This window comes from Mirounga angustirostris, unplaced genomic scaffold, assembly GCF_029215605.1.
Source record: "Mirounga angustirostris isolate CCGP_5_RB_7025 unplaced genomic scaffold, mMirAng1.0.hap1 SCAF_9, whole genome shotgun sequence".
NCBI lineage: Eukaryota > Metazoa > Chordata > Mammalia > Carnivora > Phocidae > Mirounga > Mirounga angustirostris.
This window is the reverse complement of record NW_026991717.1, coordinates 37982163-37995839: the sequence shown is the minus strand read 5'-3', so window position 1 is coordinate 37995839 and position 13677 is coordinate 37982163. Positions and strand designations below refer to the sequence as shown.

General features: G+C 43.1%; 1 long non-coding RNA gene across 1 annotated transcript in view; it reads left to right on the top strand.

Moving 5' to 3' along the window:
- The window catches only part of LOC135361555 (uncharacterized), a 23520-nt gene extending 9843 nt beyond the window's left edge, over positions 1 to 13677 (top strand). The window contains exon 3 of the long non-coding RNA XR_010404974.1: positions 13330 to 13677. This is a non-coding gene — a long non-coding RNA (uncharacterized LOC135361555). The remainder of the gene's footprint in view (positions 1 to 13329) is intronic.

The following is a 13677-nucleotide window of genomic DNA, read 5'->3' as shown; positions in this document are numbered from 1 at the left end:
TGGGGGCCAGGACTGGGGGGAGAGGGAGGGGCCACAGAAGGAGCTGGAGACTGGCCTCCCCTGTCCAGTGGTGTCGCCCGGGGGACACCCTTGTTCAGGTTGAAGTTGCCCTCCAGGAAGCTGGGAAGGTGACCAGAAGTCACACCATGGGGAAGAAGACAGAAAGAGGTGTTTGCCTCAAGTTGCTTTCAGGAAGATTCTTGGGGCTGAGACTGTTAGAAACAACTGGGGACAGGTTGATAACAAAAGGGGATTTTATAGTATAAGGATACAGGGACATCTTAAGAAATCTAAGCACAAGGATGCAGCTGGGTCTTGGAGAAGAGATGAGACCCAGGGCCTGGGTTTGGAGAACCCAGAAAGTCACTTTCCTCCAACTCTGTTTCTGTTCCATCTTTCTATCTCCCTGAAACCTGGCTTTCCCTGCATCCTAGGGAGCATGACAGCAAATGGCCTCAGAGAGCAGCTTCCAAGTTCACCTCTCTTCCACGGTGATAAGCAGAATGAGCCCAGACTCTTCTGGGCACAATTCTAAATCATCAGTGAGGGATTCTGGTTGGCCTGGCTTGAGGCAGGTGCCCACCCTGGGCCGATCAGTGAGGCCAGGTAGTACATAACCAGGGCTGCTCCCTTTCTGATCTGATGGGCAGGAGAAACTGAAGGGGACAGTTCACTCCTTGGGCTTGCACCCTCGAACAAAAGCCCTGAACCAGGAGATTCTGTGCTCTTTCCCGACTCCTTAATGAAAGAGCTCAGTCTCATCTACATGTGGCTATAAATTCAAACCTAGTCCAGAAGCCTGCCTCCCCCAGTGCAGCCTAAAGCTGAATTGTGCTCAGCTAGCCCCCTCACCACCTCATCTGTTGCTGAGAACTGGAAGAAGCTGAGAGGGCCCGCCAGGGTCCTGATGTCATATCCTTAGCGCTGAAATGAACACTAGTGAAGTTTACTTCTGTTTGATTTTCGACTCTTTTTTCAGGCAGGTCAGTGGGCCTCAAAAGAATTCCCAGGGACCTTGTTCTGAGCCTGTGGTGGGAAAGGCTGTTGGAGGCTTCTAGAACCAGAGCTTATGTGGGGTTTTCTGCTTCGGGAGTCCATAGTTTCAAAGCCCAGAAAGGAATTCAGGGTCCTTTTCTTTCAGTCGTAACTAATATTTATTGCACAATTGCTGTGTGCTATGTCCTGGTCTCAGGGCTTTTAAAGATTTTTTTTATTTTTATTTTTTAAGATTTTATTTATTTATTTGAGAGAGAGCACTGGAGAACGAGAGAGCAGGAGAGGAGAGGGGAGGCGAGGGGCGGAGGCAGACTCCCCGCTGAGCAGGCTGGATCCCAGGACCCCGACTCCATGACCTGAGCCACCCAGGTGCCCCAAGGGCTTTTTGTATAGGATTTCCTTTAATCCTCACAACCACCCTAAGGGGTAGGAATAACTTTTCCCTCACTGACAGATGAGGAAACTCAGGCACAGAGAAGCCGAGTCACCTGCCCCAAACCACGCAGCCTGTCAATAGTGTAGTCCTTCCTCTGGGGCCTGTGTACTTCAGAAGCCCCCACACGAACTGCTGGGACAGGCCATGCAGGCCCGAGGGAGTGTTTCCCATGGCCATAGCCAGCGATGAGTAATACCTGCTTCTAAAAACGGTTTAAGAATTGTTAGCTCTGGGGCGCCTGGGTGGCTCTGTCGGTTAAGCGTCTGCCTTCGGCTCAGGTCATGATCCCAGGGTCCTGGGATCGAGTCCCGCATCGGGCTCCCTGCTAGGCGGGGAGCCTGCTTCTCCCTCTGCGTCTGCCTCTCTCTCTCTCTCATGAATAAATAAATAAAACATTTAAAAAACAAACAAACAAAAGAATTGTTAGCTCTGAACTCTGTTGTCAGACTTTGAAATTTAAGCACCTATGGGAGTGTTACAGAGACCCAGAGCTATTAGTCTTTAGAAAACCTTAGCTTCTTAAAGTATCTTCAGAGGCCTGATCCTTTAACAGTAGGAGAGCCATTCACCGGGGAGACAGCATGCTGCCGAAAGTGAGGGCTTTGAAGAGAGAAGCCTTAGGTAGGGTCTGGCCCTTTCTGGGTTGATTCAGGGCTGTGTGGTCCTGGAACAGCCACCCAAGCTCTCTGAGTCTTGGTTTCTTCACCTACAAAATGGGGACAATCGCAACAGCCGCCTTCCAAGGTCATTGGGAGGCTCCACGAGGGTGGTAGAAGATTGACAACTTGTGATAATCATCCTGGTGGCAAAAACGATGTTTCCTGGGTGGGAAGCTCTGGGAAGGTGATGCTTAATCCACAGAAAGTGCTGACTAGATCAGCAGGCACCTGGGTGGCTCAGTCGGGGAAGCGTCTGACTTGATTCCAGCTCAGGTCATGATCTCAGGGTTGTGAGGTCAAGGCCTGTATTGAGCTCCTCGCTTAGCGGGGAGTCTGCTTGAGGATTCTCTCTCTCCCTCAGCCCCATCCCCCGGGGGTCGTCTGAAGGACTTTGGGGTCCCCTTGAGCCCCACCAGGTGGTTCGGTATTCTGTTCCACAACACAGGAATGACCTGAATTCCTTTCTGGACTATTGAACCTATGGACTCCTGAAGCAGAAAGCACCACATAAGCTCAGTTCTAGAAGCCTGCGGCAGCTTTTGCTACCACAGGCTCAGAACAAGGTCCTAGGGAATTCTTTTGAGGTCCGTTGACCTACCTGAAAAATGAGTCTGAGATCAAACTCAAGTAAGCTTCGCTAGTCTCAGGTTTTACTGCAAGATAAACTTGATACCTGCAAGTCACATAATTTTTTAAAAAAATCAGCTTCTTTGAGGTACAATTTACAATGAAATTCTTTAATCTTAAGCACAATTCGATGAGATTTGATAACTGTATCTTTTCATGTAACCACCACCACAGTCATGTTACAGAATAATTATATCACCTCAGAAAATGCCCTCGTGCCCCTTTTAGTCACTCCCCTCCCACCACCCCCAGTCCCTGACAACTGCTGACCTTCTTTACGCCATTATAATTGCGCCTTTTCTTAAATTCCATATAAATACAAATCATCTAGCTCTTTCCATCTGGATTCTTTCACTTAGTATGATGCTTTTGAGATTCAGGACTTCGGGGTCCTGAGATTCATTCATGTTGTCGTATATATTAAGAGTTCAGTTCCTTTTTTTTTTTTTTTTAAGATTTTATTTATTTATTTGACAGAGAAAGAGATAGCAAGAGAGGGAACACAAGCAGGGGGAGTGGGAGAGGGAGAAGCAGGCTTCCCGCAGAGCGGGGAGCCCAATGCAGGGCTCGATCCCAGGACCCTGGGATCATGACCTGAGCCGAAGGCAGTCACCCAACCAACTGAGCCACCCAGGCGCCCAAGAGTTCAGTTCCTTTTATTACTGAGCAGAATTCTCTTGCCTGGATGGACCACAGTTTGTTAATTCATGCTCCAGTTGAAGGACATCTGAGCTGTTTCCAGTTTGGGGCTATTATGATAAAGCTGCTAGAACATTCACACATAAGTCTTTGTGTGGACAAATGTTCATTTCTCTTAGTTAAGTACCTCTTCGGTAAACGGGACTGCTGGGTCATACAGTGAGGATATATTTCACTTTATTAGAAACTGCAAAGTGGTTTTGGAAGTAGCTGCACTCTGCCTGGCAGGAGAGTTCAGAAAGATTACCTTCTGGACTGTAGCAGAGGTGACCACGGTGTATCCTGATGATGAATCAAGTTGCATGTTCATCCCCAATGGCCAGGAGTATCCTCATCCCTGCAGCGTGAGAGGGAAGCTCTAAACTGGGTCACTCACCCCTACCCTTGCCCTCACCCCCCATACCCTCCCATGATCTTCCTGTGCTGGGCGCTGGCCTGAGTGCCAAGCACAGAAGCAGGTCAAGGCAGTTTATACATAATGTATGGATTGTCTGGGAATTAAGTTTCCACCTAAAGCAAAAAACCCTCGTTGCCTGGCTTTCAATTAACATTTCATTTGTTTGGCTACAGGATCCCCCACTGAACAATGGGCAAGTCATAATTCTAAATGGACCGAGCAGACAAAGCTGGATCCTTTTTCCTAGCTAGACAATTAACCAGAACCAGTTCTCAGTTACAGTCAATAAACATTTGTTGAGCTGCACCAGGATAGTGTGCAGGGAATCAATGTTGTTTGCAACCTTACTGTCCTTGCCCAAGCAGTCTGTGGATATTGTCATTGTTCCTGGACAGATGATTAAATGGAAATTTGGAGATGTGAATTAATCTGCCGGAGTCTTCCTGGCAGAAGTCAGAGTGGACTCCCAGGTCTTTCTGCTATGCCATTTCTTTCCTGGGGACCCTGAAAGGTAGCCAGGGGGCGGGAGTGGGGGCAAGACTAACATGCATGAAACAAGAGAGTCCAGTTTTTTCACCTGGGGCATTCCTGAAAAAAACCGACCGTTGCATAAAACTCTTTTCCCCATAAGAGCATTGTTTGAGTTGGGAGCTTGTTCCTGATTAAGGTCTTGACATAAATTAAGTGGCGAAAATCTCATAAAAGCAAAGTTATTACAAGTAGAAACTCTTACAATAACTTATTAGTGAAACTATGCTCAGTCTTTGTGAAATAAGCATAAAGACAGTGTAGGCATTAATTACACAAAGGGGTCCATCCCCCTGCACATTTTTTTAATGCAACATGAAAAACTCAACTATATCTTTGATATAATTTAAAGCTAATATGCTAAAAATGGTGAACACTGAACATTTAACTAGAGATGCTTTTATTTTCTCTTTAGAAAAGCACTGGGAGAGGGACGCCTGGGTGGCTCAGTCGTTAAGCGTCTGCCTTCAGCTCAGGTCATGATCCCAGGGTCCTGGGATTGAGCCCCACATAGGGCTCCCTGCTCAGCAGGAAGCCTGCTTCTCCCTCTCCCACTCCCCCTGCTTGTGTTCCCTCCCTCGCTGTGTCTCTCTCTGTCAAATAAATAAATCTTAAAAAAAAAAAAAAAAAAAAAGCACTGGGAGAAAAATCCCAATGGCTTTGTCCTCTTTATAAAAGCTGGGCCAAGATTTTGTATGGGGCCTTATTTCTCTTTGGTCATGTTCTTACTCTCTATGGCTAGGGTCTGTGAATGGGCATCAGGGGTCTTTGAACCACCTGAAATTGTATACAACATGTTTTGAGGATATATTTTTCTTTAATTATAGCTTTCATCAGATCCTCAAAGGCCTCTGGGATACAGCCACAAGGCTGAATCACTTCTTTCTCAGTTTTTTTCTCTTACCAGCAGCAGCATCAAAATTACTCCACTGACTTTGTGGGAGTGCTCAGAGTTGGAATCATTTTCTTTAAAAAAGTATCTGGGGGCACCTGGGTGGCTCAGTTGGTTAAGCGACTGCCTTCGGCTCAGGTCATGATCCCGGAGTCCCTGGATCGAGTCCCGCATCGGGGTCCCTGCTCGGCGGGGAGTCTGCTTCTCCCTCTGACCCTCCCCCCCTCATGTGCTCTCTCTCATTCTCTCTCTCAAATAAATAAAATCTTTAAAAAAAAAAAAAGTATCTGGATCAGGGCACCTGGGTGGCTCAGTCAGTTAAGCATCCGACTCTTGATGTCAGCTCAGATCTTGAACTCTGGGTCTTGAGTTCAAGCCCTGTATTGGGCTCCATGCTGGGTGAGGAGCTGATTTTAAATAAATACCCACATACATACATACATACACACTTGGATCATCTGCTTTTGGCAGTGTGATAGACTAGATTCTCTGAAGGGCTCCCTCCCTAAAAAACCACATCCTGAAAAAAAAAAAAAAAACTTGTATTGTTGGGTATGCAGGAAGTAGGGGAAATCTCCAAGGCCCTTCAGCACTAAAATCAATCAAACAAAACATCCCAAACCTGAGATGTATAGGAAGCCCTGACTGGAAAGCAAAGGGAAGGGTGGGTGGCCCTGAGGGCAGATGTCCATTTCAGCGGCTACTGGGGCTACTGGGAAGTCCCCCTTGAGCCAGTGGCAATGTGGGGGATCTAAGACTCAAGACTCCACTTTAGCTCAGGTCTCTAAGGGATTGTGTATTGTCACTGTCCCCACCTTCTGAGGTTTCCTCTGCAGTGCAGGGAAGCAGAAACTACATTTCCCAGAATCCTCTGCCCTGTGGGTTTCCAGTATTGTCTGCAAACCAGAGGCCCTTGGGAGAGGCTCTGAAGGCAGGAGAAACAGAAAGGGTACAATTCTCCAGAGGTGTTGCAGGCCGACTTTCTGAGCAGACGTGAGTTCACAGCAGCTTCTGGATGTGCTTGAGAATTACCAGCAATGGTGCTGGAGCTTGAAAGGGTAGGTGGGAGCTTCCAAGAGGCTACAGAGATCAGAGTAGCCTCGGGGCAAACCTTGAGAACCACCCATGTGGGAGCCACAGACAGAAGTCACAGTTGAAGCCCCCCTTCTCTTTACTCCCCTTACTGATCCAATGGTTGTATAAGCTTCTATTTCCCTGTACTCAAGACTTAGATACTTGGTGTGCCAATCATCAATTTATTGACTGTCAGGTCCGAATTCGCTCATCAATACCTGCTGTGTGATAATAGGCAACATTCCTTTAGCCATATTGCCTTACAGTGAGCATGATGAGTTTTTCCCGTAGAAGGCACGGGAAGGACTTTGGGGGAGGAAGGGGCTTCTCCTGTTGGTTCTAGCGCTGAACCTTTGGAGGGTGGTATGGATGGGAGGACTTCCCGTGGTGCTCTGTCCCAGCCAGACACTGAGAATGCACAGTCTCCATGAACTTGCAGCCCCTGTCCAGCCTGGTGATCACCTTGCAGGGGCTAACATGGATAATAGGTGCTCCAGGCCTCTGTCCAGCAGCGGAGCCCATACAGCTTATGTGTGCCTGCTTGCCTGCCCCCCTGCTCCCCGAGAGAGGCTCACCTGTGCCCCAGAAAGTTATTTCTTGACTTTCCAGAGACTGAGGACAGGCTCTGACCCATGCCACCTTCCAATCTTCTCTGCCATCCAGTGGGCTGCAACCACATAATTTTCAGTGAGGTCTGAAGCTCAGCTTTGGGAAGGGAGCCCCCCTTCAAAGTCTGTGTCTCTTGGGTACGTTCTCTTGGCCCCATAGTTCTTTATATGTCTTATAGCATGAAAATATACATCTACACAAAAACTTGTACATAAATGTTCAGAGCAGTATCACTCATAATAGCCAAAAGTAGGAACAGCCCAGATGTCCATCAACTAGTAAATAAATAAACAAAATGTGGTATATTCACACAATGGACTGTTATTCAGCCATAAGAAGGAATGAAGTACTGATAGTCGCTACAGCATGGATGAACCTTAGAAACATTATGGAATGTCCAAAATAGGCAAATCTATATAGACAGGAGATAGATTAGTGGTTTCTGGAGGATAGGGGTGGAGAGAAATTTGTAGTCACTGCTGATGGGCATGGAATTTCTTTTTTGGGGTGACAGAAATATTCTAGAATTAGATAATGGTAATAGTATCACAACTTCTGTGAATGTACTATAAAAGTGTATACTTTCAAAGGGTGAATCTTATTGCTTGTGAATTATATCTCAATAAAGTTGTCATTTAAAAAAATAAGCAAAGTGAAGAGACTATTGTAAATGACTGGACATATCTGAAAAAGCAGCAAATGGAATTTAATTGTGGATTAAAAATTCAGGGGATAGGCTAAACAACAGATTAAACACAGCTGAATAGTGAATTAGTGAACTGGAAGACAGATCTGAGAAAATTACCTAGAGTTCCACATAGGGAGATGAGAAATATGAAGGAAGGGTTAAGAGAAGGGAGAATGGAATGAGAAGGTCTAAAAAATTTCCAGTCAGAATCCCAGAAGAAGGGGAAAGATAGAAGAAAGAAGAAGCTAGGGGCACCCAGCTGGCTCAGTCGGTGGAGCATGTGACTCTTGATCTTGGGGTTGTGGGTTCAAGCCCCATGTTGGGTGTAGAGATTGCTTAAAAATAAAATATTTTTTTTAAAAGAAAAGCTATATTTGAAAAGCTAATAATGGCTACAAATTTCCAGAACTGATGAAAGACATGAACCCATGGACAGAAGAAACACAACATACATCAAGTAGGTTAAAAAGAAAAAAAGAAAAAAAAGAAACCCACACCTGAACATATTGTAGAGACAACACAGAGCACTAGAGGCAAAGATCTTAAAAGCAGCTAGAGAGAAAAGATAAATTATCTACAAAGAAACAATAATTAGATGGTGATGGCAACCATGAATTTATAAGGCAGAAAAATATTTTCAAAGTATAAGAGAAAATAACCATTAACCCAGAATTGTGTACTCAGCACAACTATCTTTCAAGAATGAGTATGAAATAGAAACATGAAGGTGTACAAGGGATATTTTTAGGAAAAAACTGAGAATTTTACCATTAACAGACTTTCTCTAAAACAACTTCTAGAAGAGTTACTTCAGGAAGAAGGAAAATGATCCTAGAAAGAAGGTCTAAAAATGCAAGAAGAAACAGTAGGCAAAGAAATTAGTAAACATGTAGATAAATACAAACAAACACTGTCTGCATAAATCTACTAGTGGAAGATGATGATGGTGTACAATATGTGGGGTTGACAAGGGATGGGAGCCAGGTCTGGACAATAATGATGAGGTGAGGCTGATGAGAGTCAAGTGGAGTTCCTTGTAGGAACTTCCTGAGAAGGTTTAGGTACTGACTCACTTCAGACTTTGTTAAACCGTAAAATTTCAAGGATAATCACTAAAAACAGAGAAGATATAATTTCCACACCAGTAGAGGAGAAGATAGAATTAGGGAAAAAATCAACTCAGTTAAAAAAAAAAGGGAAGAAAGACTTTTAGAAAATAGCAAATAGAAAGTAAAAAGATAGTAGAAATGGAAATATTATCAGTAATCATAAGAAGTATAAGTAGCAAGCAATTAAAAGACTGATTCTCAGGGGTGCCAGTTAAGTGTCTGACTCTTGGTTTCAGCTCAGGTTGTGATCTCAAGGTTGTGGGATCGAGCCCTGCGTAGGGCTCTGTGCTCAGTATGGAGTCTGCTTGAGATTCTCTCTCCCTCTCCATCTGCCCCTCCCCCCAGGGCTCTCTCTCTCTCTCTCAAATAAATAAATTTTAAAAATCTTAAAAAAAAAATGATTCTCAGTCTTAGATTAAAAAAAAAAATTAGACATACCTAGGGACACCTGGCTGGCTCAGTTGGTGGAGCATGCAATTCTTGATCTCAGGGTCATTAGTTCGAGCTCCACATTGGACTTAGAGCTCACTAAAAGAAAATAAATAAATGAATGAATAAAAAGAAAAAAACTTAGACACAACTAAAATAAAAGAACATGGAAAGGATGAAAGTAAAATGATGAAAAAAGATATACCAGCCATATACTAATGAAAAGAGAGCTGGTGTAGTTACTGATACGAGACAAAATAGACTATAAGGCAAAAAGTATTACTAGGGCCTTTTATCATTATCATGATAAAAGGTTTAGTTCATCAGGAAGATACCACAGTTGTGGGTACCTACTAAAATAGCATCCAAACGCATAAAATAAAAATTTATAGAACTATGGAGAGAAATTGACTAGTCTAATATAATGGGAGATTTCAGTACAATGCTTTCAATTATTAACAGGTCAAGAAAGATTTGAATAATATAGTCAACCAGTCTGATTTAGTGGATGTAAATTAGTCTGCATCCATCCATCAAGGAATAGACATTTTCAAGTACACATGAACATTTCTAAAAATTGACCATATAAAATACCATAAAGCTAGTTTCAACAAATTTCAAATGATATGGTTTACATAAATCACTTTTCATGACCTATGATCATAGATCTAAGTTATGCAATTAAGCTAGAAGTCTGAAACAGAAAGAAAAATGACACCCCCCCCAAGTTTGGAAATTAATTAGAAAGTGCACTTCTGGGTGCCTGGGTGGCTCAGTTGGTTAAGTGACTGCCTTCGGCTCAGGTCATGATCCCAGGGTCCTGGGATCGAGTCCCACATCGGGCTCCCGGCTCAGCGGGGAGCCTGCTTCTCCCTCTGACCCTCTCCCCTCTCATGCTGTTTCTCTCTCACTCGCTCACTAATAAATAAATAAATAAATATTAAAAAAAAAAAAAGAAAGTGCACTTCTAAATAATTTATGAGTCAAGTAAGACTTCATAATAGAAACTGAACATTGTATAAAGACAGCTATAGGATATGTGATAAAAATTCTACATATCAAAACTGGTGGATGCAGCAAAAATGGTAATTATTATAGAGAAATTTATACCTTTAGATGCTTACATTAGGAAAAAAAGACTGAAAATTAGTGAGCTAGAGAAGAGCAGAGAGGAAGGAAAAGAGGAAAGAAAACACCCCCATAGAATAAACTCAAAGCATAAGGGAGAGGTAAAGATGAGAGCAAAAACTAATGCCATGGGCAATAAATGTACCATAAAGATGATCAACGAGCAGACGCCAGAGAAAATAGATCTTCTGGTAAGATTCATTAAGAAAGAGAGTAGTAGCATGCATGAATAAGCAATAATAAAGAACAGAAGAAAGCTGCAAATACAGAAGTGGTTAAAAAGATAGGATGCACACACCACGGATAATAACATTACATAAGTGAATTTTAAAACTTATTAGAAAGGGAAACATTTCTATTTATTTGACAGAGAGAGCAGGAACACAAGTAGGAGGAGTGGGAGAGGTAGAAGCAGGCTTCCCAGGGAGCAGAGAGCCCGATGCAGGGCTCGATCCCAGGACGCTGGGATCATGACCTGAGCCGAAGGCAGGCGCTTAATGACTGAGCCACCGAGGCGCCCCTAAGGGAAACATTTCTAGAAAAACATACTTTGTCAAAGCTGTAATAAGAAAGCCTGAGTTTCCAATAGTATTAAAGAAATTGAATCAGTGGCTTAAAAAAAAAATCAAGCTTAGCTGGTTTTAGGCAATTACTAGCAGGTTTTCATAGGATAGATTATTCTAATTTTATTTTATTTTACTTTATTTTTAAGATTCATTTATTTCAGGGAGAGAGAGCAAGAGCACGTGTGCATGTTGGGGGGCGGGCCGAGAGAGAGAGAGAGAGAGAGAGAGAGAGAGAGAATCTCAAGCAGACTCCCTGCTGAGCACAGAGCCGGATGTAGGGCTTGGTCTTACAACTCTGAGATCATGACCTGAACCAAAATCAAGAGTTGGACGCTTAACCGACTGAGCCACTCCGGCGCCTCTACTCTGATTTTATACCAACTCTTATAAAGAATATCAAAAGAAGCAATACTCCCCAACTCATATGAGATTAGTACAACCTTGAAATAGAATGAGCCAAGGCCCGTGTGAGAAAGAAAATAACAGACCAGAATCCCTCATGAACATAGATGGAAATGTTATAAACAAAATATTAGCAAATTGAGTCCAACAGTGTATGATAAAGACAATTCGTCATGACTAAGCTAGATTTACCCCAAGAATATTAGGATGATTCAACATAAAAACCTGTAACATTAACTCTTCACATTAATGGGTTAAAGGAGAAGTTATATGATTATCTCAACAGAAATAGTAAAGGCATTCAGTAAAAGTCAACATCCAATCATGAGAAAAGCTCTTAGTAAAGCAGGAATAAAATGAAACTTCCTAACATTAAAGGGTTATCTTTTCTTTAAAAAAAGCCTACAGTAGTCATCATTCTTAATGGTGAATCATTGGAAGTCGCTGTTCCTTAGAGAACAGAACAAAACAACGGTGTCTGCTCAATAGGGCAAGCATAGCACAGATATAAAGAGAAAGAAGGAAACAATACTGTCATTAGTTGCTGCTAATGTAATTGTGTACATAGGAAACAATAAAAGAATCTACAAGTTAGATTATTCAAATTATTAATTGTAAATTGGTACAACTGAAAGACACTTTGGCAATATTTTATAAAACTGAACTAGATATATTACAGAGAAATTCTTGCACATGCATAAGAATATTCCTCACAGTACTGTTTACAAGAGCAAAAAACTGGAGGCTGCCGAACGTCCATTGATAGGAGAATGTATAAATAAAAAACCTACATATTCAGCTAGTGAATGAACTACAGCTACACATGTAACCTGGTCAAATATAATGTATGAAAAAGGCAGGTTGCGGAAAACTGCATCGTCATGATACCACACTCACAAAGCTGAAACAAGTGAACTAAACAATATTTTGTTTGGGGATGCATACACATATGATAAAGCTACATATTTTTTTTTTAAAGATTTATTTATTTATTTGAGAGAGCGAGAATGAGAGAGAGTACATGAGAGGGGGGAGGGTCAGAGGGAGAAGCAGGCTCCTCGCTGAGCAGGGAGCCTGATGCGGGACTCGATCCCGGGACTCCAGGATCATGACCTGAGCCGAAGGCAGTCGCTCAACCAACTGAGCCACCCAGGCGCCCGCTACATATTTTTAAAAATTAAAAAAAAATGGGCACCATAAAATTCAAGCCTCTGTTCCCTCTGGTGAGGAGGCAGGGTAAGACAGGAAAGAGGCACACAGGTGGATGCACCAATAGGTAATGTTCTAGTTCTTAAATTGAGCAGCGGGTTTCCGGGAGTTTATTTTATGCTGCATTTATTCTTTTGATGTATCAAATACTAGGCATTAAGCTTTTTATAGAGTGGCTTGTAGTTACCCTCGTTCACCACTACATGACAGGCTAGTCCGTCAGTAAAGCCACTCCTAATAGGAAAAAGCTGGCGGGAAGGGAGATGCCTCGTAATGGCAGCGTTCTAGTGGCCATGAGCCTACAGGGGAATTCTCAGTGTTTACACGTGCAGTGGGGCAGCTTGGCTGTGTGCCTTACTCTGGCTAGGATCTCGAAGCCAGGGCACCAGGCTTTGTTTTTTTGCCTTTCTTTAGCCCTGGTTATGTCACCATTTTCCAAACTTAAAAGTGTATCTGCTAGAATGTCGATTTTTATTTCTCAGCATTTTCCCTATTTCCCAAGGTGATGGTTCCTAAATAAACGTCACAGAGCGTGGGGTTTATTACTTGGTCTCCCTCATGGAGAACTGACACATCTAACTTCCCCTTCTGTCTTTATTGATCTGGGGCTATGTTTTTCAGCGCTAGCATTAGAACCACGGTTTAATGAATATCTGCATGATATCATAATCATATATACAGGAATACTGAAATCTTTGTAACAATCCATGTTAAAATAGCAACACAAGAGTCATCAAAATTACTCACAGAAATCGTGGTGCCCAATAGCGTATCATGTGATGTACTTGACAGATGTTGGTAGAGACTCGTTTTAGCAGCCAGGGTTAGGACACCAAGTGGCCACGGTACCCCAGCCACCCATTTCTCTTTTCATTCTCTAGACCTGCCCGGTCCACTACATTAGCCGCTAAGTCACATGTGGCACTGAGCGCTTGGAATGAGATGTGCCCTGCACCCCGATGTTTATAGCAGCAATGTCCACAATAGCCAAACTGTGGAAAGAGCCAAGATATCCATCGGCAGATGAATGGATAAAGAAGATGTGGTATATATATACAATGGAATATTATGCAGCCATCAAAAGGAATGAGATCTTGCCCTTTGCAACGACGTGGATGGAACTGGAGGGTTTTATGCTGAGTGAAATAAGTCATTCAGAGAAAGACATGTATCATATGACCTCACTGATATGAGGAATTCTTAATCGCAGGAAACAAACTGAGGGTTGC